Source organism: Cryptomeria japonica, chromosome 4 (genome assembly GCF_030272615.1).
Source record: "Cryptomeria japonica chromosome 4, Sugi_1.0, whole genome shotgun sequence".
Taxonomy (NCBI): Eukaryota; Viridiplantae; Streptophyta; class Pinopsida; order Cupressales; family Cupressaceae; genus Cryptomeria; species Cryptomeria japonica.
Window position 1 is genome coordinate 346,008,170 of NC_081408.1, and position 25,609 is coordinate 346,033,778.

At 37.8% G+C, this 25,609-nt stretch overlaps 1 protein-coding gene across 7 annotated transcripts in view; it reads right to left on the bottom strand.

Annotated features, from left to right (window-relative positions):
- LOC131063623 (putative phospholipid-transporting ATPase 9) overlaps positions 1 to 25,609 on the bottom strand; it is a 265,322-nt gene that overhangs the window by 147,151 nt on the left and 92,562 nt on the right. The gene's annotated exons all lie outside the window — the stretch shown is intronic.

A 25,609-nucleotide genomic window follows, 5' to 3' on the forward strand; every position in this document is an offset into this window, starting at 1 on the left:
CAAATTATGAAAATTAAAGAGTTAAAAAATCATAAACAATAAGCATGAGCACAATTCACATATTCCTTACAACAGGAATATGAATGAATGTCTATATGTATCATAGGTGTCAAGCTCCTTAACAAGGTAATTAATAGTAAAACATGAGATGCACAGGCCAAAAACTTCCATTATGCAAGCGAACATTTACTACTAGTGAAATCTTCAAAGTGTTCATTTTATAATGGAATTTTAAAAAATTAGTTGATGTGAATAAATTGTTGTAACCAAAAAAAAAATTTCATACTATGTCAAGTTACAAGTCAAAATCTTGTTGTTTTCATTTGTGAGTCATACTTGAATTCATGTTCCCAATGATTGTCAATATTGTCATTGTCATTGTTTTTAGTGAAAACATTTGCAAGGCCAAAGAAAGGAGTTATTCAGTGTATTAGACAACGAAGACTCTGACGGGAAGTTACAAGGTCCTAAAAAGTCCTTATTGCATGCTGTCGTAGTAAATTTGTCATCTCAATAAGGCATACAATGTCATGCCTCGTTCTCTTTGATCAAGTATAATGGATCCTTTAGATTGTAATAATAATATGTTTATGTTCTATGTTGCCGGTTGGGGTTTGGGCACCGATTCAGGTCCAAGAACTCGGTACGCCAGTATGACAAAATTTTGAAAAGGGGTTTGGGTTTGTTTTGGGTTCATTAGTACAAAAACAATGTAAAAATTATATATATATGCAGCCTAGAAGCATGAATTAAGATTGGAATGTCACATAGCATCATATAAACAACATAAACTTGTAATCATAGCATCGTGATCATACCATCATAGCATCATATACATCAATTTCAATATCAAATTGACAAAATAATAATATCGAGTTCAAGTATCATTGTTTCAACTATTGGAACTATAGTTTTAATTTTTAAAGTTTAATCATCAAATGGATTCTCAAAATCATAAACATCATCATTCTCATCATTCTCATCATTGACATTGGCATTGACATTAGATGAACCAATGCTAATGCCACTTGCACTTGCACTATAAGTTTTCTCGCATTCCAAGTCATCAAATGCTACAAACTCAGAAGCAGAAGCATCCAAATCAGTATGCTCTGGCTCCATATCCCACATCTTCATCTCCCCTTGCTTGTAGTCATATTGTTTGTGTGAAAGAAGACGTAGATTGGAATGCACATATACTAAATTCTCCGCTCATTTTAATTGCAATCTATTGCATTTTACTCAATGGATGAAAGAATATGTGCTCCAATTTCTTTCTGATGCAAATGAACTAGCAATCTATGAAGACAAAGTAAACAATTAAAGTTATAAAATTATAAAATTAAAAATTACTAGCAACCTATGAAGACAAAGTAAACTATAAATAAAAATTATTTGTTTTAACTAATTAAACTTACTTAAGATAAAACTTTGACTGTGAGGGGTTGTAGGTTTTGGAAGCATGTGCCATTTTAGTACCGCCAACTATGAGCATCCTTCTTGAATCTATGACCAAGAGCCTCAACACTTCAACCATTTCCATTCGCAAATTCTATGAACTCATTTGTAATCACATCTTGCACATCATCTTCAAAGTAGAGTCTAAGGAATGTTGCCTTGTACCCATCAAACACTTTTAAATCTCTCCATGGTGTAGGCCTTCCCGGTTGATCAATAAATTGATTGCTATAGTACTTTGGTGTCAAGGCATAGGCAAGAAGATGTAAAGGAGTGGTCATCTTATTCCACCTTTCTACAACGATTGCTTCCACTTGTTTGAAGAATTTATCCTCGGATCTTGCTCTTTTGCATTTATAATGCACTTCATTTGCTCAAGCATTGAGTCAATGCCAACATGAATCTCTCCAATGCAAGGCCTATCCATGTCAGTGTAGCGAATCATGCTCATAATGGGCTCAATGAAACTAAGGAGATATGTCACAAGATCCCACCATGAGTCATCCAATATCCTAGCCCTAATTCTTGTTGCCCTCTCAGTGTTGCTCTACTTCCATATAGCCCAATTTTGGCTGATCACCATATTACAAAGTGTCACTTTAACTTTCATAAGTCGTCCCAAGATGATTGTGTTTGATGCAAAATGGGTCTTAGCAACCTATTGATGTGGCTAAAGTCGGATTATCAACTCTCTCCGGTCAACACAGAATAGAATGCTGAGTATCCTATTCTCTCTTGAATAAAGAAATTCCTAATGTTGTTCTAAATTATCAAAGGGGATAACCTCAAGGTTCCAAATGTCAGGTCATGACGACTACGGATAACTCAGTGGTTTGATGTGTTTTGCTGGTAACACAAGGGGGCTTACGTTTACAACAAGTTGGCTTGTATCCAACGATGTTTTGATTCTTGGGCCAAGGAAATAATTAACAAAAGAGAAGGGTTTAGGGATCCTAAGTACAGTGACAATAACAGTTAATGCAGCAAGTAGATAGATTTCCATAAACCAATCCTTGTTTTGCCAGAGACAACCTCACAACTTAATAAGAACAGTGCAAGCTCCTAGGAAATTAAAGGTTTTCAGACTATGGACATTCTTCCAGGCACCCAATTTTGGCGTAGCCTGAAACAAATACCCACAGTTGAACTAAGCACAATTTTGGGTTTAGACTAACCATACATGGTGACCTACAATCAACAGGTCTCCAATGGTATGAGCCGGAAATACATCAAATACCCCCCACATTTCACCATCAGAATCATTGAACTCTACTTAACCAGCTGAAGGGAAACCATGCAAACAGAAGCAGACCAAAATAACAAACACCATAATTCAATGTTCATATATTGATTTCAGCTATCATTACAACAATTTCTTACAGCAGTTCTATCCTATTCCTAATCTGCTAACTACAAGTACTCCTAACTTGTAAAAATTCTAACTAATTCTAACCCTTTACAAAAGAGAAGCACTACCTTTTATAGATTTTACAATTTGAATCAGAGGCCAAGATTGATTGCATCCAACGGCTGCAAACCTACCTTCTAGAAGCTTGGCAGCTTTAACCCATGCCTAGTAATTTTCAGTTGTCCTCCCAACCATATTCTCAACCACTTCCTCAACTACCAACAACTGTTTGGCATCAATTTGGTCAATTTGGTAGTTGAGGAATAACTGACCTGTGTACCCCTTGTTTTAAATACATTAAACGGGGCCCACAGGTAGCCATTTACATTAAGACAATTTAGTTTTAGAAACTGATTTTCTAGAATCAATTCCAGCTGTGTATTTCTGAGTATGCATACATTTGTGGCATTCTGTGTGTTCTTTTGTCTTCATTCTTGCTGGTGGACTTCAACTTGTTGTCCGGTGGTGGCACGTATCTCCATGTTTTGCCTTTAGCACTGCAACGCGCTTTTCATTGGTAGTGATCTGGGATTGTTGTTTTGATCTTGCACTCCTGCATCCTCACTTGCCGGCTTCGATTGTGATCATGTCCTCAATTTGCGCTTTAGGTTGCCACCTTAGCTCTTTCCAGCGACATCGATCTGCACAAGCGAGTTCAACATGAATCAATCACCTCGAAAAAATTAAGTAATTTTGACAAATAAATGTTTTCATTAACACGAGCCACCCATTATACTCCCCATATTCAAGCAGAAACATATCTTTCTCCCCTGATTTTTCTTATACCTACAACATATTACATTAAAGATGGAAGAGCTCATAATCCTCCATCTGCCAATGGAAGAGCCCGTTCAACGAGCCCACCTCATCTTCCGAGCAGCCTTCCAACTCTAGAATGCCCTCATCGTTTGGCTCCATCTGTTGTCTGCCTTCATCTATTCCAGGAGGCTCTCCCTCTGACTCTGATCTTGAGAAGGATGCCAACTCCTCACTGACCACTTGCATATTGAAGTCAAAAAATTTCCGCCCTCCACCCTCCATGGATAGCCTATTTCGCTTCCAATTATGGTTTACTTTTGCAGTGATGACCATCCCCTTCCGAGGATTGCATCATAGCCTTTTTTCCTTAGGGGAATTACTACAAAATCTAAAATGAAGGGTTGTGTACCAATAGTTACCCATTGTCCCATTAAGGTTCCGATCGGCTTGATGTCGTGTTGGTTGGCCCCACCAGATTGAATGTCGATGGCCACAGCGCCGGCTTCCCCAATTTCTTCCACGTCTCCTCGGGTAGCACGTTCACTCTTGATCCTCCATCTACAATGGTGTCGGTGAGGATTGTGCCCAATATACCCATTTCCACTACCGCGGGGTGTCTTCCGCTAGTAACATTGGGTCCACCGAAGAGCTGATTGGGATCTCCGTGTGGAGTGTCGTCGTACGGATAGGCACATTTATGGCACTCGTGATAATTGCCTTCAATCGTTGCATAGTCCCCAAAAGGTCTTTAATCTTTATTGGCACTTTTGTCTGCAATGCTTGTCTCAGGACACTCTACTCGGACTCCGCACGTAGCGAAGTACAGGTAGTGTCATTTGTTTCCCTTTGCTCCTCCATCATTTTCCTCTCAAAGTCAGCCTTAGCTTCCCATACTCTCTCCTTTTCCATACGGGGATCTAGGTACGTGGCTTTCTTCGCTTGTGCTCTTGTAATTGCCAACGTCCCTTCCTTGTTCATCCTATCAATAGTCAACAGGCTTACTCTCGACTTTAGGCAGTTCTCATCCTCGTGGTCGCTAGGACCACACCATCTGCAAAAGTGTTCTAGATTTTCCCCCTTTGGGCAATCTCTAGCAAAGTGTCCCCATTCGCTACAAGATTGACATTGAATCATTGGTTGGCCTATGGCGTTGTACTGTACTTGGCGGTTGTTATTATTGTTTTTTCCACCCCTTCGATTGTTTCGGTAGCCACCGAATGATGTAGTTGTATTGGCCAGCTGTTGTGAGGTGGTCGTTGTCGCGGTAGTTGATGGCTGCTCCTACGCGAGGAGCACTTGTGCACTTCTGGTCTTCATATTGTATGGGCACTCCTTGGTGGAGTGTCCCAATACTTGACAAATGTCACAGAATGCCTTTTTAGGACACGTGCCTTTAGTGTGACCTTCCTTGTAGTCTGCGCACCATAATTCCCCTTCACTCTTACTGCTACTCCCCTTCATGGCCTTGAATTCTTTCATCATTCAATGCATGTCCTTCTATAATGCTTGCACCTTCTTGCTTGCTTCCTCATCGCTACTACTCCCTATTGAAGAATCATCATCATCCGATCAGTTCTTCTTTTTCGGTGACGTCTTGTCTTCACTCTCTATATCCATGGCTCTGTTGTAAGCATCCTCATATGATGTTGGGGGAACATCTTTCATCTTCTTTCTCAAGGAAGATTTCAATCCCTCCACAAACCAGCGTTTTTTCAGTCCATCCGCCGGTTGATTCTCCGTTTTCCCAAGCAGCTCCTTGAGCCACTGGTTGTATGTTCTCACACTCTCGTGCTTGCTCTACTTCGTGTTGTCGATCTCTACTACAATTTCGTTATCATCATGAAGTAGTTTGAACTTTGCTTGGAATACTTTCTTCAGGTCAAGCCACGTGCCGACCTTGGTTTTATCTACTTCCGAGAACCAATCTATTCCCACTCCCCATAGTGTTGTGGAAATTGTACCACCCACTCATCCTGATTGGTCTGCCCATTGGCCGACCAGATTGTTTCATATGTCCTGCAATGTCGTACGGGGTCCTTTGTTCCATCCCCCGTGAACTTCAGCAGCTTTTGATTCTTCGACATTGTGGTGGTTCCCTATGACCCGCTCTGCATACTTGGTCTGGTTGGAATTGCTTTGTGATGTCCCCTTCATGTTGACATCAGATATTCAGTGGGATTAGCCTATTACTGGCCCTCATAGGCTAATAAGGTTGGATAGAGGGTCCTTTGAGGGATGCAGCTTCTCCAGTGGTCAAAGTTTTGTAGGTTTGGCTTTTGTTTGGCTTCATTTGGACTCTGTATGCATTACTTACTATTTATAGTAAGTCAGAGATGTTAGAGATGGACCCTTGCTATTTTTAGTAAAGGGGTATGGTCGTATGCAGCTTCATCATGTCAGCTCCCAGTTCAGACAGTGCTCAACAATGTTGAGTAATAATGGATATTTTTAATGTTTATTTAGTTTAAATAAACATTAATGGTTTTGAGCTTATATTATTAAGTTATAATATAATTTATATTATAATTTAAGTGAGGGTTGTGGCATCATGAGATGGGGCCATTTTGAATTAATTAATGAGGCTCAATTATCAAGACAAATATTAAATGGCTTGGTGCACTTTTTATATTAAATGTCATTTAATATTAATTAATGCATTTATGGAGGAAAATCGAACTTCTTGTGGAGAATATATAATGCCTCGAGAGAATTGAAGCTATGATGATTATTATGGTGTGAAATTGTTGATTTCTTTGGAAGAGGAAGAAACCTAGGGTTTCAAACTTCCAGACCATTGGAGAACGTGCAAATCTTCAATGTGTTGCTGCTCTGAAGTAGTGAAATATCTACCAAATTGCAGCCTATAGGGAAAGCTTCACTCAAAAGTTTTCTTTGAGCGAATTGGTGAAGAAATTCATTGTTTTTGTGCTGATCACTGAATCTACATCTGCAAATCTAAGAGATTGAATTTGTGAGGGAATTTACCACGTGTGGCATCAATCCCAAACAGACATACTTTTCTAGTTGTAGCCGTACCATCTCAAGAAATACGATTTCATGCTTGCAGCTGTCAATGAATTCTAAGAAAATTAGAGAGGGGTTGCAGGGGTGCAGGAAGACAATACGCAGCAACCAGAGGATACATAGGCCTCAATCTGAGTGCTGGCACATTTTCCAAGGCAGCCGTACACCTTCAGCAGCAGCTTAAAGACAAGGGTTTTCATTGCCAAGCAATCCAATTTGTCCGGGTATGGTGTATTACTCAGTTACCGGTTCTTGCCAAAAATGGCTGGGTCCTGGTCCTGGTCCGAGCCTGGTTCGACCTAGGTCCCACCCGGGTCCTGCCCAGGCGGCTGGGTTCCCTGTGGGTCCAGAGAACCCAACCGCCCGGGCAGGACCCGGGTGGGACCCAGGTCGAACCCAGGAGGACCCGGGTGAACCCAAGCCTGTGGGTTCCCAAAAACGGGGCCCACGGGTTAGAAAACAAATAAAAGCAATTAAAAAACAAATTTTTTAATCTTAATATTTGTATGTTTGAACTGTGAACATATATAATTTTGATGTTTGAAGTTTGAACATATATATATATATATATATAAAATTAAAAAATATCTATATATGTATGGACGAACCCGTACCCATACCCCCAAAAAATATTTTTTTGCCGAATCCGCGAATGTGTACCCGAATCCGAACCGGAACCGGTAACTTAGGTGTATTATGAACAGCAATTGAATAATCGAAGGAATACATAATGCATTTACAGTTGTAAGTTAATTTGTTAGTTGCATGCCAAGTGTTTGTGGAAATGACAATTGGCTGTAGGTGCACATTTACATGTAAAATTTCTGATATATGCATTTGACATGATTGAGAGAAGTTGCAATTGCCTCTTGTTCTTTGCTTAGACATTGTAGTGTTAGTTGCAAGCATTCAAATCATATTCCATGCCCATTTAAGCAAACAAATCAGACTGAAAACTCAGATCAGCGTGCATAGAGGTTGCACGAGAATTGCTTGACAAAATTCCTAAGTGTCTAAAGCTGGAAATTTAAGTCAGAACCTACAAGAGTTCTTAACCTACAAGAGTTCTTACATGCTCCCAAGTTCGGTGCACTAGACCCGAACAAAACATTTTGACTACGGTGCCCTGGTGTCCTCCCGACACTCTCAGCCGCTCCCGTATCCTCTACGCGTCTGTCTTCAATGTGCTCCTCACTTCGTGCCCTTCCACTCTCGAATCCCCTTGACTCCCTTCAATACGGTGTATCTGGTTCCACTCCTTCACCGTCCCTAATTTCTTGTAATGTGAGGGTCAAGTTTCCCAAACAACGTATGGTGTTTTCGATCAATTCAAATACTCGGTCATCTTCAGCCAATCTCCCACTGGTATCTCCTTCAGCATTCTAGTCCACTTCATATCCTTCGACACTCTCCTGGTTTCCTTCAGGTAACCCTTCTGTCTCCCCATGGTCCCCTTCAGTTAATTCTTCTGCAATTCTCCATAGCCGCCATCTCCACTCGGCTTGCTCTTCCAACCTTAATGTTCTATGGATAACTTTGCGCTCGTCCTCTTGTCCCTTCGACACAAGCTTCCTATCTTTGTTCAAAGTCATTGGCATACCTCCTTCGTATGGATTGAGGATTCGTTGCCTTCGACGACTCTCGTCACGCTCCTCTTCCTGTCGGGTCCTCTCCTCGAATCGCTGTAAGATCTGTTGCCGGCGATCCTCCTAGTTTTCCTCTTCTCACAGGTTGTGGAGAGCAATAAAGTGTTGTGCTAAAAGCCTTGGTAAGTGGCACATAAGATGATCCACTACTGGACTTACCCTGAGTGCATCCCAGATCACACTCTCGGGAACTTCTACATGTTCTGCCTCCCTACGGACGTAAGTCCCAATGGATGCCTTCAGTATATTTGCACAATCCTTCGTCAGTGCTCTTTCCCCTTCGAATACTTCTTCGTAACTAGTGCTTTGTTCACTTACTGGTTGGCCCATTATAGAGTTCTCGCCATGTCATACGTCTATTGTCCCCTCGGTTAATTCATTCTCCAGATTCATTCAGGCAACGATGCCAAATGTTTGCCCCATAGGGTACATGTTCAGAACATAACAAAATGCAAGTAAAACGTAACTGTACACATGCACAATGTATAGAGAACTCATAGATATATTCATTGATTACATTACAACGTATCTCCAAAACAACATTTTCCCTCTAACATCCCCTCCCCTAACGATAAGTACATAGACATATATAAGGGTGCCGACCCGTTGTGAGTGCCAACCGTCGGCTAACCGCCAACCCCTCGACAACAACTAACAACTACTAATTTACCCGATAACAATCTGTTTAGCTACTGTACGGATTCATCCTACTTCCACTACCTCATGGCCCACCACCATTCTAACCACCATTGTATGAGCACTTGCTTCTATAGTATGCCTTGAAATTATACACCATACCTCCCACTTTATGTACGATCCTTGATTGATAATTTTACTCAAATTTTTGCATTCTTTATCACTGTCCAGTTTGCATGTATTTTTGGGCACAGATTTCCACTTGTCTTTTTGGTTTATTGTAAGTTTGTAGAGTGTTCTATTTAGTTTACCATTCATTCATGAAGTAGATACATACGAAAAATTTTGATTTTCATACATAATAGTGCATGCTAATCAACAATACTTCCACTATGTGATATTTCCATTTACAATCTCAACAGTAATTCCACTATGTGAAATTTCCATTAATTGAGCAGATAATTACAATAGAAATGCAAGAACTCCTGACCTTGTCATACTTTTTAGCCTCAGCAAATAAAAATAACTACAAAGGTCGTGCCAGTGAACTGGAAGCTTGCATGCAAGGTTTAATGCTTGTAATCTGCTCAAAATTTATACCTTCAGCTGTCATTACTCATATTTCTGCTCATGTAAACTCTAGCACCTGGATTAAGACCATTCGAATCTATCAATGACTGATTTGTTACTTGTAAGGTCTCCCAACAATCTCCAAAAAGTTCCAAGACCCCTCATGGGACAGAAATGCCTTTTTCTCAGTTATTCACATTGCAGAGAGGTATATAATTGCCTTTATCACCCACAAGCTATCTTTAAAAGTTCATGCCCAACAAAGAATTTATATGGATGAGTAGATAGAATATAGGCAGCTGAACATGCAACATTTATCCCTTAAAAAATTCTAATAAATCTCCATGACTAAAAAAAAGTCAAATTTTTAAGTTGCAACTCACAAGAAACTATATACCCAAGTTCCCTTATGCCACTAAGTGGGAAAAAGTTCACAAACTACAAAAAACCCAATTGACTTGAGAAGAATACTCAAGTCTTCTTAAGCACTTCCGATATACCCTTTAAAATTCAAACGATGTGGTTGGGAATATTCAATGCACAATAAGGATGGTAATCGTGAATAAAGTAAGGGAGATTTAATCCTGCCAATGTATTTTTAATTCCCATGACCTTCTCAAAAAGCTATTGACCAGGTTGAAAAATATAAACTCCTTCAATGCATCTATCTAGCTCCAAGGAGTTAAGTAATCCAATAATAATTATTTTATCAAGGTGTCCACTTTTCAGGCAGTCTTTAAATCCAATATGCCCAAGCTAGGACTCTAAATATATCTCACCACATTGACTAAGGAGGAATTCTCACCACCATAGCCAATCTTCTTCCAGAGGGTTTCCATCCTCAAGAAGGCTAAGATGAACCAAGTTCAATCTCACAGACCAACAAGGGTTTCACCAGAGAGAAATAACATTGTCTACATGATACTAAATAAGCCCCTGAAATGCCTTTTAAATTTTTTCCCACCAAACTTTCTGAAAAGCACAATTTAAAATTCACCTTACTAATTAAAACTCTAGTTTAGCTCCACAAGACCTTTTTATTATAATAATGATAATGTTGACACGCAAGGTCCCTTTTTATGCATCCATGATTGCAAACTTTTCATCCTAGTTCCAACAAGCTATAATAGTAAGGTGCTTTTAAAATATTTTAATATAATTTAAGCACCCTCAATAAAATAATTAAAATTGAGTTATTAATAGTAGTGAAGCATTAATCTGGAAAAAATCGCAACTGATCGCGATTAATCGACAGTTGCCCTTGTTCCCAATTTTTTCCCCCAAAAATCGCGAAAAAACCAGTCAACGCTTTTCAACGATTTCTATTGCGTTTTAGTCGCGAAAAAATATTGAAAAAAATGGGAATAAATCACCTTCAATCGTTTGCCCTAAAAAATGTTGCGGAAACCCTAAAAATCCCGCAAAATTGAAGAAAAGAATGAATGAAAACTCTATAAAAAGCATCGCGCGACTACAGGAGTTCATCTTCGACGCTGTAGAGGAGAAAGACGCTTGGTCGTGCCTAAAAATCGAGGGTTTTACTGAGCGTCATGAGCACTAGAAAGATTAGTTGTGGAGTTTTTAGTGAAAAAACACAGAGAGCTTGGCCGAGAGTTTGTATTTAGGTAAATTTATCAACATGATATGTTGTTTCAAAACTTTTATTATCAATTTTTCTTTCTTTAATCTTTATAATTTTAAAAATATAAATGAACTATGTGAAATATGAATCATTATTTTTAAGTTGCTTGTCAAAAAAAATATTATTTTTATGTAATAAAAATTTATATATTTTTTAATTTATTTAATATTTTTAATTTTTGCCCTTCATAAAATTTATGTTTTATATTTTACAAATGCTAGTGGGAAAAAATTATTATTTTTTAATTAATTAAAAATTTATATATTCATTAATTTATTTAATATTTTTAATTGTTACCCTTTAGAATTATATGTTTTGTTATTATTACAAAACATATTTTTTATTATTACTAATAATAAAAAATATGAAAATAATTATCTAATATATAAATTTTTAATTAATTAAAAATAATACATTTTTTGATAAACATTTGTAAAATACAAAGCATTCAATTCTAAGAAGGATGAAAATAAAATAAAATATTAAAAAAAAAATAACAAATATATAAATTTTAAACTAATTAAAAATAATAAATTTTTAATTAATAAAAGATAATAATTTTTTTGATAAGCATTTTGTAAGAAGAAAACTTGCTTAGATTGCTTGAAATTAAATTCAAATCTTCTATACCATGCATCATGTTTGACTTGAATAAATTATGCATAGATGGCATGCAAATCATTAGCTAGCTTTGGCTTAGTGTGATGACTGACCATAGGGACAACTAGAATGTATAAGTGAATATGTGTGTCAACAAAAAAACTAAATGAAACTTTAAATGATTGTTTAAGTTGCTGCAAATACCCTTAGTATTCCATAGATTCCTTAGAGTGGTATCCTCAAGCAAGCTCCTTTGTTAACAAAAATTCCATTATTTAGGGTTTTAAGGAAAGAGAAAAAAAAATTCTGACTCATTCCTAGAAGACTATTTGCATGATTTTGTTATTACGAAATAATTTGACAATAAGACAGCACATGCTTTTATAAAGAGATAGAAATCTTCCATCTTAAAGCTCAACCCAGTATAGTATAGGAACATTTTATTTCAACTTTGCAGCAGTATAGAACATTTGTTTAAGGCTCTCAAATCTCTATGCTATGGAAATGTCTTCACATTAAAAAAACAAGATTTTAACTCTTTTTCTACAATTTTTTATGTTTTTTTATAAATCTGATTTTTTCCTGATTTTTTCAAAAAATCTTATAACTTTGGTTTGCCGATTTTTTTCCCAAAAGATTAATGCTTCGATGATTAATACACCCAAGTTGCAGAAATTGTTGAAAACAGCAGAAATAAAATTTGACTACACAGAATGACACCGATGATGAAAAATAAGAAACGAAGCCAATCAAGTAACTTACTATAAATAGACACTATCTCCAAGATTCTTGGAAAACACACCAAAAACAAAAATACACTTTGGAAAGTGGCATAAGTATCCCCAATACTAATTGAGCTCACTGGCAACATCAAATAACCTCTTGGACAAGATAGACACCCACTATAAAGACCCTTGCAGGTTTGAAGATCTTATAAACTAAGTATTGCTTTACCCTTCACAGAATTTCAACAAATAGTATTCTTACTATGTAGATTGAATTGTTTCAAACTTAACAAAAATGCAGACATGGAACTGATTTTGTTTTTATTTGAAGAATATGTTTATTCTTTGCCAAATTCAAAATAGAAATGCACATATATGGTCAACTATGATAGATTTAATTGTGCACTTGGAGTTGTTTGATAATCCGTATAGTCTTGGAGATATTCAATCTCAAGTGAAGGATGTCAAACTAAACTTAGAGATTACAAATACACGCACTGGCAAGTCTTAGTGGACGTTTCTTTGAGTTGGTAAACCCGTGCAATAATCCGGTTCTCCCCGATATCAGGAGTAAGGAGCACCAGCAATATGAATCTGGTTCAAAAACTAAACTCAGATATCTCCACGATATGAAAACTGCTCATCAATGCCATGCTGAGCCGTCTATAGACACCGGTCAAAACAGAGCTTTGTATATATGTTCATCATGCCAACTCCTAGCACCAATTTGCACAAGTGGATGGAGAATCGAACGGACACAATCGTTCCTGTATATTTACACTGAAAGTTCCATTGGCCAAGAAATGGAAACTGCCATTAGTTTGGAATCATTCATAAACCAGTGCCTTCAATGATTATTTTCGACATTCCTATTCAAGCCAGACAAATCATCATTTTTGTATTCGTAAAGGTTATGCTAGTGGCATCCCTGCTTGTTTGGGTTGAATATACATTCGATCATATTAGGAACACCACCTCAGTCATATAGAAATGAATCGATCTTTACTATTCTACACCAATTCTACAACAATGGTTTTTGTAAGAGATAATCTCCAAATCAAGCAACAAGCTAGGATGGAATTAAGTATAGCACAACTTGAAAAAGTATCCACAATTGAACTTAGCATAGTGATTAGGCTCAAGCTAACTTTACATTGTAGCTTACAATCAGCAAACTACAAAATGTATGAGCCAAGGAGTTCATCCCAATATCTTCATAAGCATCCATGTAATGTCCCCATTTTTCCTGTGATCACTCAGTTGCACAGTTTTGCCTATTAGCCATCTCCACAGGCAATTACAAAGGCTAGGGGATGATTGGCTAACCAAGGGGGACTTAGACCTTTATTTGGCCTTGGTAAGCTTTTAAGGTGGAAACTATAATATTATGTTATAAAGTTACATTTTCTAAAATTAGAAAAAGTTTACTTAAAAGGTGATTTTATAAAGTATCTTTCTTAAAAGGGGATTAATGAAAAGTTAATGATGAATTATAAGATTACCCCCTTGGGTGCCCCTCTCTAGACAAAATGAGAAATAAACTTTAATTTAAAATGGTCCCATTCATGACAAATTCAACCCTCAAATTTGGATACACAAGTTCGAAGAATATTCCAATGGAATATTAGCATCTTAGAACCCTAAATTGGGCGTGGGGTTTGAGAAGACAAAAAGGTGTACGTGCAAGTTTTGGCATTCATTATTATTTTGTTATTGAAAATTTCTTCCTTGGAGAGCTCTGCAGCAGCAAGCTTGATTGGAGTTTCAGGTTGAGAACGAAAACTCTCACCCTTATTTAGTGTTTGGATGGAAACCCATTCACTTTTAGCATTGAAGGATCCTCTGTCAGGTCATTTGGGGCCAAAATCTAGAGGAAATATCATATTTATAGCAGAAAGCAGATACCTACAGCAGATTTGAGCCAATTGAAGATCAATTGCCAGCAGAAAATGTGTTATTAGTGTTGGCTGTACCATTTCTAGGTTGATCGTACCATTCTTATTCAGCCTGTGAAACCAATAAAATAATTTGGAGGATCAAATCTAACGAATTATGCTACAGTGAGAAAGGACAGGACGTTTAAGGTAGATCTGGGTAGTTTTGAGGCCCAACATTGCAATTTGGAGGACATTTATGACCAGCCGTACCATTCCAAGGCAAGCTGTACCATTCTAGCTAGCCTGTGGAACCAAATAAATAATCAAGAGAGTTTTGGAATCAGCAATTGCTTGAGAATTCATTGCTGGGATATGATTAGGGCAGATTAATGGCTCCTTCAGTGAATCCATAGCACATCCGGTCTACATATGCATTTTTGTGGGGAAAAGAGGTCAAATTTGGTGACTTCCCCTGGCAAGGAATTGGAGATCATTTTGGGTCTGCATAATTCTTCGTTATTGTTTTTGGTAATTCATATTAGGATTTATAAGACATATTGGAGCTGTTGTCACATTGTGGAAGCTCCGGTTTCATCATATCCATCAGTTCAAGCAATAAAATAAGCCTTTCCAAGCAAGCTCAAGACATCTGGTATGCCAACTTTGGCCTTGGTTGTTGAAAATAAACATTTATTTACATTTGTGCATTGCTGGTAAATAAATCTATTATTTATGTGTTCTATTCGTATTTCATTCTATATTATCAAAACTACAAGCACAAACCTCAAAAAGGCTTAAAAAATCAAAAACTCTATCAAAGAACAATATCTTTAACCATTGGTCAAAGACTCAGATTGAAACAAACAAATCAGATTAGTGCCAATTCCTAGTTGGCATCTTTCAATCCACCATGATCAATGAACTCTAATTAATCTTGAGAAGTAACAAAGAACCATGCAAATGTAGAAACACCACATACATCCACCATAACTTCAATGAAAGTATTGAATTGATTTCAACATAACTTGGCAACAATTTCAGGCTTCCTCCTCCTACTCTACTGCTACTTCTAATCACTAACTATTCTCTGACTATTAACTACTGAACAAATACTCCCTATTAACCTTTACAAATGAGAAAGTAATGCCTTATATAGACATCCTAATTACAATGAAGGGCCAAGATTGATTCTCAAATGAATGGCCAAGATTATACAATGAAACCCTGATTAGGGTTTGTTACAACAAACTCCTTGGCCAATGAAATAATTACAATACTTAGGGCACATGTCCTTCCTTGAATGATGACCAATAAGAATTGAGGCTAGGTACATAAAATAATATCTAATGAAGTGCCATGTGTCACTTGCTCCATCACTAAATGAATCAGGTTCATTGTATCTGGACATGTTGATGTGGCACAATTAGATGGGTTGGATGATGACTGGATGCCACCTTAGCTACATCACATTAAGTGTTTAAGATTGAGAAATCTCTTGATACTCAACATTTCCAGCCACTCAATGTGATGAAGGTAGTGGGACATATTCCCAGATTGTATCATTTTAGCATGATCGAGTTGACTTTCTATCTTTGCTTAACTCTTCTGACACTATTTGCTTCCTTGATCACATTTGCACAATTTCATCTTTTTATAAGTTGGGATTTTCATCCTTGAGATGCATTCATTCTAATGATGCTTGCTTCTGACTCTCCTACACTTGACTTGAGCTCCTTCCTATTGCTCATGCTTGACTATCTTGGTGTATGACGTAGGAGGTATCTTCATTGTTTTACTAGCCTTGATTCTTGGATTTCCAGAGGAAATACAAGATTGTCTTCTATTTTTCCTCTTTGAATTCTTATCTTGAAGGTCCTCGAACTTGTCTCCCCTTTGTATTGCAATGTTGAAAATCCAAGGTGTAAGTGTGACCCACGTTTTACTTCTTGAAATCTTAATGCTGATCTTGCACGCCTTACGAGAGTTGATGCTTAAATGTTCTCCACCATGTCTTCATAAATGTCTTGAATCTTGATGTTGCATTTGCCTTGATGCCTTTGTAGCGCAATCTACCTCCTTGTAATCAATCCTCATTTCTGCACTTTTGCCTTTCCTTATTCCTTGTAAAGTTCTTCTCCATTCCCATTGCAATTAAAACTGAAACGACAAAGAGGATATCATAAAAGTGGACAAAACCTTAATGATGCAATATTACAATAAAATCTGAGTTACTGGGTTCTCCTCTGGACCCCCCTGCTTCGAGTTCTGGTTCGAACTGGTTCGTGGTTTTGGGCCCGGTTCGACTAGGTTCGACCAGGGTTCTTAAAACCCAAAGGTTGTTCGTCTTGAGTTGAACCCGGGCGAACCCACGTCGAACCAAAGAAAACCACAAAGAACCCAAAGTGAACCTGGGCGTCTAGGCGGCCCAAAAAGTGATTTTTTATGCCAAATTTAATTTTTTTTTTCAATTCCGCCTAGGTGGTTCGTCCTCTTTTTGCTGTTTGTACAATATTTTCCATCAGTCATGTGTATCTATGCATGGCACACATGCGATAATTCCTCAACTTTCACCAATGGCAGCACCTATTCCACAAACTTAAACCTAGTTATGAACGATATGTATCTTAATGCACCTAAAAATTCAGGGTTTAACACTTCTTCCCATGGCCAATCTCCCCGTAAGGTCTACGGTCTGCTCCAGTGCACTAGAACTATATCAGCAGATAGATGCTCAAAATGTGCAGTGGAAGCAAATAAAACCCTTCACGACCTTTGCGCCAATGACATAGGTGGGAAAATATGGTTGGATGACTGTTTCATGCACTATCACAATTCTAATTTCATTTCAAGACTAGATACTAAAAGAATTCTCTTGGTGAACACGATGGATATTACTAAAAGTAGAGATGCTTTCGAGAACACAACCAGCAGCCTTCTATCAAATCTGTCTCAGAAAGCTTACATCCCTGCAAATAAGCGTTTCGCTGCTGGAACTGCCAAATATAATGCTAGTGGAACATTATATGGTTTAGTTCAGTGTTGGAGAGATATATCAGTACAAGATTGCAGAACATGTTTGGCTAGAGCAAGAGCAAATCTGAGCAATTGTCGTTCTACAAAACAAGGAGCCTAGTTTCTGAGCGCGAGTTGCAGGGCAAGATATGAACCCAATTGAAACCTACTATTGAGATAGGGATACTTGAATATTTTGTCATTTTGATATTAAACTTGATGTATATGATGTTCTTATGGTATGATCATGATGCTATGATTACAAGTTTATGTTTGTTTTGTTGTTTATATGATGCTCTGTGACATGCTAATCTCAATTCATGCTTATAGGCTGCACAAATATTAAAATATATATATATATATAAAATTTAAATGTTTTTGTACTAACGAACCCAAACCCCTTTTCAAAATTTTGTTGTACTGGTGCCCGAACCCAAACCAGCAAGCTAGAATAAAATGAAAGTTTAAACCCTTGCATCACTGAATTGGAAATGATGATTTTCATTAGGAAAATGATGCCTCTAATTCTGCAAATACAAGGTTTCGGGTCTGATGTTTGTTTGACAGGCTTCTGATTTTGATCAGATTAACCCTGAATTTGCAACAAGTCTTCCTTGACAACCTGTAATAGCCTGCCCTATTTGCCAGATTTTTTCCTTGTCACTAGCTGTTGGTATTTCATCAAACAGTTGGCGAACCTCATTAATGGACTAATTTTTTTCCCCTTTCTGATATTATATCTGTGGTTTAGTTGATACCTGGTGCATTTTACTTGTTTTCATGTATGCATTCCTTTTTAAAAAACTTGAGCAACAAGATTAATGATTAACAAGTTTCAAAAACAAGAATCACAGATAATATTCATTCCATTCTTCATATCACATTGACAATGGGTTTCACACATTATATTGAACAACTCAGCTCAAACTATATATCTATATATTTTCCAAATGGCCCAAATTCAATAGACAATATACCAAAACTCCATTATTCTCAGATGTAATCAGACTGAAAAATCTCAGTGACTGCTGTACCTGTGCATTAGTCGCAGAATACTCCAGCAACTCTCTTCACCAACAATCCAGCACCAAGAATGAATTGGCAACTTTCGCCTCTAGAATGCGGATGAAACTCTGCAGGAAAGTGCAGTTTATCAGTCACAATCGCAACCAGTGAACCTGCAGCTCTTCACTTCACACGACCCAGACAAGGTATGGACAGCTTGCAAGGTGCAATCTGGGTGTCATTATTCTTCCATTTCCCCTGCCACTCTTCCTAATACTCCTTCAGTAATTCGCACGACTTTGGTAACTGCAATTTCAGCCTGGAAACAGTGAACACTAACTACACTACAGCCCGCTATGTGACTATTCTGTGAGGACTGCGACCTGTGATATTGGACGCCCTCTTCCGAGTGCAAGCAGCTTCAATCTTAAACTTCAACACAAGAAGAATAGTGGTCACCACTCCAAATGCTTACACAGCCACTTGGTAAGTTCCACAAACATGCACGATGCTGCTGTAGGCTATGCTGAGCTGAACGGCACTTCTAAACACAACCTGGGACGTATACTGCACTCACAACATCAACACTACTAGTTTGACCTTCACACCAAAGTATATCAGGCCTGTACGGTAGCCTAAGCACTCCAGAGACTTGATTATTTGCAAAGAGATAAAAAGAATCTCAAAACAAACTCCTTCAAACTTCTATGAACTTAACTGGAAAAATTACACAGCTGTAGCAGAACACTTTTACCTTTCCTCCATAAATCCCCAGGCTGTATCTTTCAACAGTGAGGGATTGCTGGCTAAGAGGGATTTCGTCCTCAATGCCCAAAATCTCCAGAATTAACTTCCAGAAATCACCAATACCAAGATACACCATTTCTCCAGCTGCCATTAATGCTCTTCACACTCTATTTTATAACTTCTTTTGGGCACGTTTCCCAATTCACCACAAATATGGGATAAAAGAATGTTATAACAAAATAAATTAACTCCTTATGTCTCCCATTTAAAGGGGACTTTTAATATTTTCCCTTTAAACATTAGTCCCAGCATTTAATAATCACTTAAGCTAAATATTTTAATTTTACTTTAGTAACTTTTAACTTAATTGCCCAAATAATTATTGGCTCATTAAATTTGCAAAACTGATGACAAATAATGATCACCACAAATATCAGCATTATAAAATGCATCAAATATTTCCTGCCACTAAGCCACTGCTGACATACTATAAATAGTCATTATCTGGAAACCCTGGCAAAACACCTCCGATTGGCCTGAAACTGAAATTGCCTAGGCCAAATCCCTCACTAATCCCTATAAAGTCCTGGTTAGCCCTCGGGACCAAGGCAAAACGGGCTAACGACACATCATCTGATGTCAAGCTAAAATGGGGACATTACACAACCTCACTCCTAATCTGATTCTTAATGACCAAATTTGCCAAAATATTTGCTGGTCTAAGAGAAATTTGCACTGCTCTGCTCTTCAATTGAATTTGAAATGTTTTGAATGATTCAAATAAATTGCACTTATCCCTCTATATAGGCACTCAATCCAAGAGACACCCCCTTTTCACCCTAGCCGACCTTATAATTTCTTTTTCCAATGTAAAAAGTTTTATCTTTTTGAATTTAAATTGTTCAATTTCATGACAAGTCGGCTTCCTTCTTATGTTGGCGGGGTTTACGTGAAGTGAAGCAATCTTGTGGTGGACTTGGCTATAAGTTTTGCACCTCACTTGCTTGATTGGCAGACTTTGATGAAAGTCCGACATTATTTTTCACCAAATTGACGGCGGAGTTTAAGGGAAATTCAGCATTCTTCATACTAAGTGGCAAACTTTGATAAGCATTCTTTCCTTTGAGTGGCAGAGTTTGAATGAAGTCTGGCATTATTCTTCATCCGTATGGCAGAGTTCCTATAGACTTTTGCAATTTGCTTCCAACAATGGCAAGCTTTGGTGAAAGTTTGACATTCTTTTCCCTTTGTTGGTGGATTTTGATCCAAGTCTTGCATTCTTCACTTCATAATGTTGAACTTTGCTTGAAGCTTGACACTTTTTTTTGCGTCTATTGGCAAACTTTCGACAATTTTAAGTGTTGGTTGAAAATTTTGTACACTTGGGGAAATATACAAAATTGTGGTTTCAACCACAGTGTGTGAGTAAAAATCTCCTAATTAAGGGAAGGCTCAACCTATCTAACTACAACTTTAAAAATAAAGAGGATGGGACAGCACTCTTTCTTCTTCTTTCAAGAAAGACAATATCCTTTTCTCTTCACAGAAAAGTGATAGCGATTTGATATAAAACAGCAGTAACAACTTTCGAAATGAAATGAGAGAAAGGAAATGAAGTTTCCTGAAAGCTCAAAGACTTCTATCACTTCTTTTGGGACGGGACAGCAATATCAAGCTCAAAGACTTGATTATGTGAAGTCCTATCTACCCTTTTCTATACTAATTTGATTAAGAACAAATTATAACAGCACAAAGACTAAAATATCTTATTCTTTCTACATAAAACATTGGGAAGTGAATTAAGAACAAGGGCTTTGTTCTCCAAGAGCTCCTGATATTTCAAGTACACAACTCTTGAAGGAATTACCTGACGTTCTAGAAGAACGCTTAACTTTTGCTAAGGAATTTTAAGCCAAATAGTCAAGTTGTCTTCTACCTTTTCCATGTTCCGTTTGAAAGTATCAGAAACTTGGTTCATTGTTCTTCAATGGTTTTCAACTTGGCCATCATTTGGAAAACCTCCTTCAAGACTTGTGCAGATAGATTATGAAGTTGATCAGCCCAAGATTCTAGTGCTTGTACCTTTTGAGCAGCTCTCTCAACTCCCTGGATTGATTCTCATGCCTCGGAAGAACTTGTAGGATTACTCGCTTCACCAGTCGGTTTCTAGCTTATGTTTCTTAGCTAGAAGTTCATCATATCGTTGCACTAGTGAGGCTACAGAATACTGGGAATCATGTTTAACCACTTCATGTGTTTGCTTGCCCAATTCTACCCTTGTGACTTTGTAATCAGCAGCTGACATCTCTTCAAGTGGCTTATCTGCTAGAGGTTCAACAATTTCAGCCACTTTCATCTTGTTGCTATCAACAGTTACTCTTGAGATGGTCTTGGCCTTTTTAGCAACCTTGAGTTTAGACTGTTTAAGTTGCTGATAATCAAAGGCATCAGGCGAGATTTCTTGCTTCTTCTTCTTTGAGGTAAAAGAACTAAGCCATGGAGGTAAAGCCATCAACTCTCCTTCAGTAGTAGCCGCGAGTAAAGGAGAAGCAGTTTCTGTTTGAACAGCCATGGTCACCCTGGGAGGAGTATCTGTTTGGATGGCGACCATGGTTTGCTAGGTAACCAATGGGCATGAAGATTGCCTCATAAATTCTTCAAAACCAGAAGTAGAGGTATCAATCTCTGACAACTGGATACATGCAGGAGTATCCTCAGGAATTTCTAGCACACCCTCTTGTTGATGATCAGGAGGTGACTCGTATGCTGAAATAGGAGCGGCATTCTAATGAGACTCTTCCACCATTATGTCAGGAGGAGAAAGAGGCGTCTCAATGGAAACTGAGGAAAGAATCTCATGAGGTGAGTCCGAAGCTAGAGACTTAGGAGCATCATCAGATTGTTGTCCTTCTTCTGGATTATCAAGATCGATCACTTGAACATGAAACCGTGACTTTTCCTTTCCATGAATTGTCGCCTCCTCAGGAGGAAGCACTACTGCCCAACTAACTCGCAATTTGATCCTGGTGCCAAAAGATGATGCACCTTCCTTGCTGTCAATTTGAATCTCAGACTTATGTCCAAGAGGCCTCGTAGAGTCATCTTCTTTCCCAGCCTTGATCTTGATGAGTCTAACACCATTACCTTTGAGCCAAGTATTGGTGTTAGCCAAGATAGGCTGAAATCTTTCAAGAATGGACGTGCATTCTTATGCGCCATTGGATTAAAGGAAGTGGAGCTTCCTCAACCCTTCGTGAAATAAATTCAAGATCAAGTACATGCCCATCATCAATCATCCCTTGTGGAATATCCACCAAGTTCAAATCAATAACCTGCTCGACAGTAAGCCTGCAGTAATCCATCTTGAGAATCTCCACTTCTGTACGGAGATCTACTAGATATCCTCAATACGATGCACATGCACGAAAGACTTTTTGATCTTTTCCTTCATACCCCGGTAATCAAAATCAGCTTTGGACTTAAACCTTTTGAGTTTAATTTCCTGCATCTCAGTCTCCATAGCTTTGGCTTTGACGGAAGTGACAAGAGAATACCGGCCAATTTTCAATGGGTTTGTTGTAGAAATTCTCATTCTGACCTTATGTCTGACAGACTGATGAGCGTGCACAACCATGATCTGTCTTCCCAACTCCATAAGTATGATCTTATCAGTCGGGTATCTAGGAAGCATGTATGGCTACCCACTATAGCATCCGACTCTCATATAGGTAAAGGTTGGAAATTGAAGAAACAAGCACCCATACTCATTCACTCTTTCCCATGCCTCATCTGACACCCTTTTGTTCTTTAGAGTTCTGTCAAACTAGCACATGAAGTAACCGAAAAATGCATCTTGAACTCTTCTGAAATGCAATCTGCTAGGTCTCAAAGGCAGTTGATCATAATATTCCCATATAGGTATAAGCGAGCGGTAACCCTTGGTAGAAAGACCAGGGAAATGTCTGAGTGACGCTGCCAACTACACTAAGTATGAATTCATGTAGAAAGTCGTGGTGGAAGGGACTACTACAAGTTGCTCACACAAAGCATCGCTGATAATCTCTCCCCATGATATATGATGGGATTGCCTTATGAACATGGTAAACTGATACATCCAGGGTTCAAAAACATTGGAGTGTTCAAGACCCATCATCTTGCTGAAGAGAGTTATGATGTCTCCAATTTCCCACTTGAAGTCATAGCGGTACAACTTAGCCCATCTTGAGAAGGCGGCTCGTGGCTCATGAATCTACCTGTTAATATGACGTTAGTAGTCCTTTTCCCTTTTGACATAGTACTCAACTGCACTATCTTTGGAAATCTCCATATAAACAGGTGCTGGTGGTATTCTGAAGACTTTCTCAATTGTATCTGCATCAAGGCGGATTATTGCTTCACCATCATCATTTTTAATGGTTCTTGTCTCCTTGTCAAAGCGATGGGTGCAAGCAAGAACAAATTCAGGTTCTAGGGCAGCCACTGGAAAAGAAGATGCGTGATGGATATGGTTGTCCAATAGCCGCTGCATATTGCTATCCTGTAGATCCTCCACCCTCTTGACAAATTCTAACATGTTCACATGCCCTATCTCTGTATCTTTTATGCGATTCAAAGGAGAGGAAACTTGAGAAGGTGAAACCTCAATTTGGTACTTTTCATATTTATAATTCATCTTCTTTGGAATTAGAGATGACGACAAATCTGACATTGAAGGACAACCTAGTATATTGCGATGAAGACTTAAAAGTGTTAAAGCAACATCATAATCAGCTGCAACTAACATTTTTTCTTCTTCAAATGGGAAGAACTCCAACCCTTGCACTTCACGTTTTTGTGAGAGAAAGATGGGAAATAAATAGGAAATGCTAGGAATCTTGACTTTGACCAATTTCGGATCTTGGGGAATATTTTACAAGTATACAAGTTTGGAAAAAATGCACATGCCATCGAACTTTTAAAACCCGAATGCAAGTATACTTGAAAAATGGAAAAATGGAGAAATGAGTGAAAAATGAGAATTAGACTTGCGGGAAATGACATGAACGGAAAGTACGGATATAGGCGATATGGATGAATAAAAATGGAAAGATTTTGGGAATGACATTTTCATGAAAATGGGAAGAACTTTTAACATGCAATCCGGTTCTAAAAACCCGATTTTGGAAGGATGGGTATTTTTCATCTTTGTAATTTGGAATTTCAACAAAAGATGGGTAAATTTTTTTAACCATAAGGGAAGAACAGTGATTTTCATCCAACTTGTAATCGGGATTTAAAATCCCGAATACAAGTAAAGAGGGAAAATGGGGAAGAACGATGCAATTCAAAAATTGCTTTACAAAGGGGAAAATCTCTCTCACAAAACCGATTTTTGGGGCAAAATAAACATATACACAAATTTACAACTAGAAAGGAAAAACAAGAAAACAAGAAAATGAAACAAAGAAAGGAAAGAAACCATACCTTGCTTCAAACTGAATATGCCTCTTCAAAAGATGATTAGTCTTTGAAATAAGAAAGGATAGCTCTTAAATAGAGATTAAACCGCATTCAAAAACCCTTGCCACGTTTTTACTAAAACGCCATAAGCAGCAAAACATGGCACCAAATGCAAGTTAAATGGCACAAAAAGTGGCCAAATCTCCCTCCAACTTCAACGCCTAGGTGAAGGAAGGCAAAACAACCTAGGAGATTGCCACTTTGTATAGTTTGAATCCCCCAAAACGTGGGTTTTAGGAATCACGTGGAAACGGTTTTTGCAGAAAACAAGGGTTGAATCATTCACCAAAACAAATGCAACGTGTTCTTCAACTCACATAAATTGCCTTGCAACAATATCGCCTCCTTGCCCCTTGAATTTCTCCACAAAAAATTGGGAAGAATTTGTGGCAAAATTGGCTTAGCAGAGGAAAATTGGGTTTTTGGAAGAGAAATGCAAGTTTTAATTTACATGCAATAGAGAAAATCGGATTTTATTTCCCATATAGCAAGTTTTAAATGTCACTTTTCTCTCAACAAGGCAAAATCGGGTTTCAGAAATGAAATTACAAGTCTTAAATTTCCCAATTTGCACTTTATCGAGAAAATCGGGTTTTTTCGGCAAAATAGCAAGTTTAAATGTCACTTTATTTCATTTCTAGGCAAAATCGGGTTTTGGAGAGAGATGCGCAAGTTACAAAGTTACTTGTAAAGGGAAAATAAAATCCCTACAACAAGTTTTAATAACGTGCACATATGTAATAGGGGTTTAAAATCCCTAATAGAAAAGAACTACAAGTTATTTATAATTATGCAATTTAAAATTAACTTGTAACTTATCCAAAAAATCCCTATCATAACTTAAAAAGCCAAAAGGCATCAAGGGGGAAATAAAAGGTAAGTTACAAGTTCTTTTTTCAATAAAGTGCACTTGTAATTAGCCAAAAATTTCCCTACAAAGACCAAAACAAAAGAAATCATAAAACTCGCAATTCAAGGAAAATTTCCCACCTGCAGTCAGG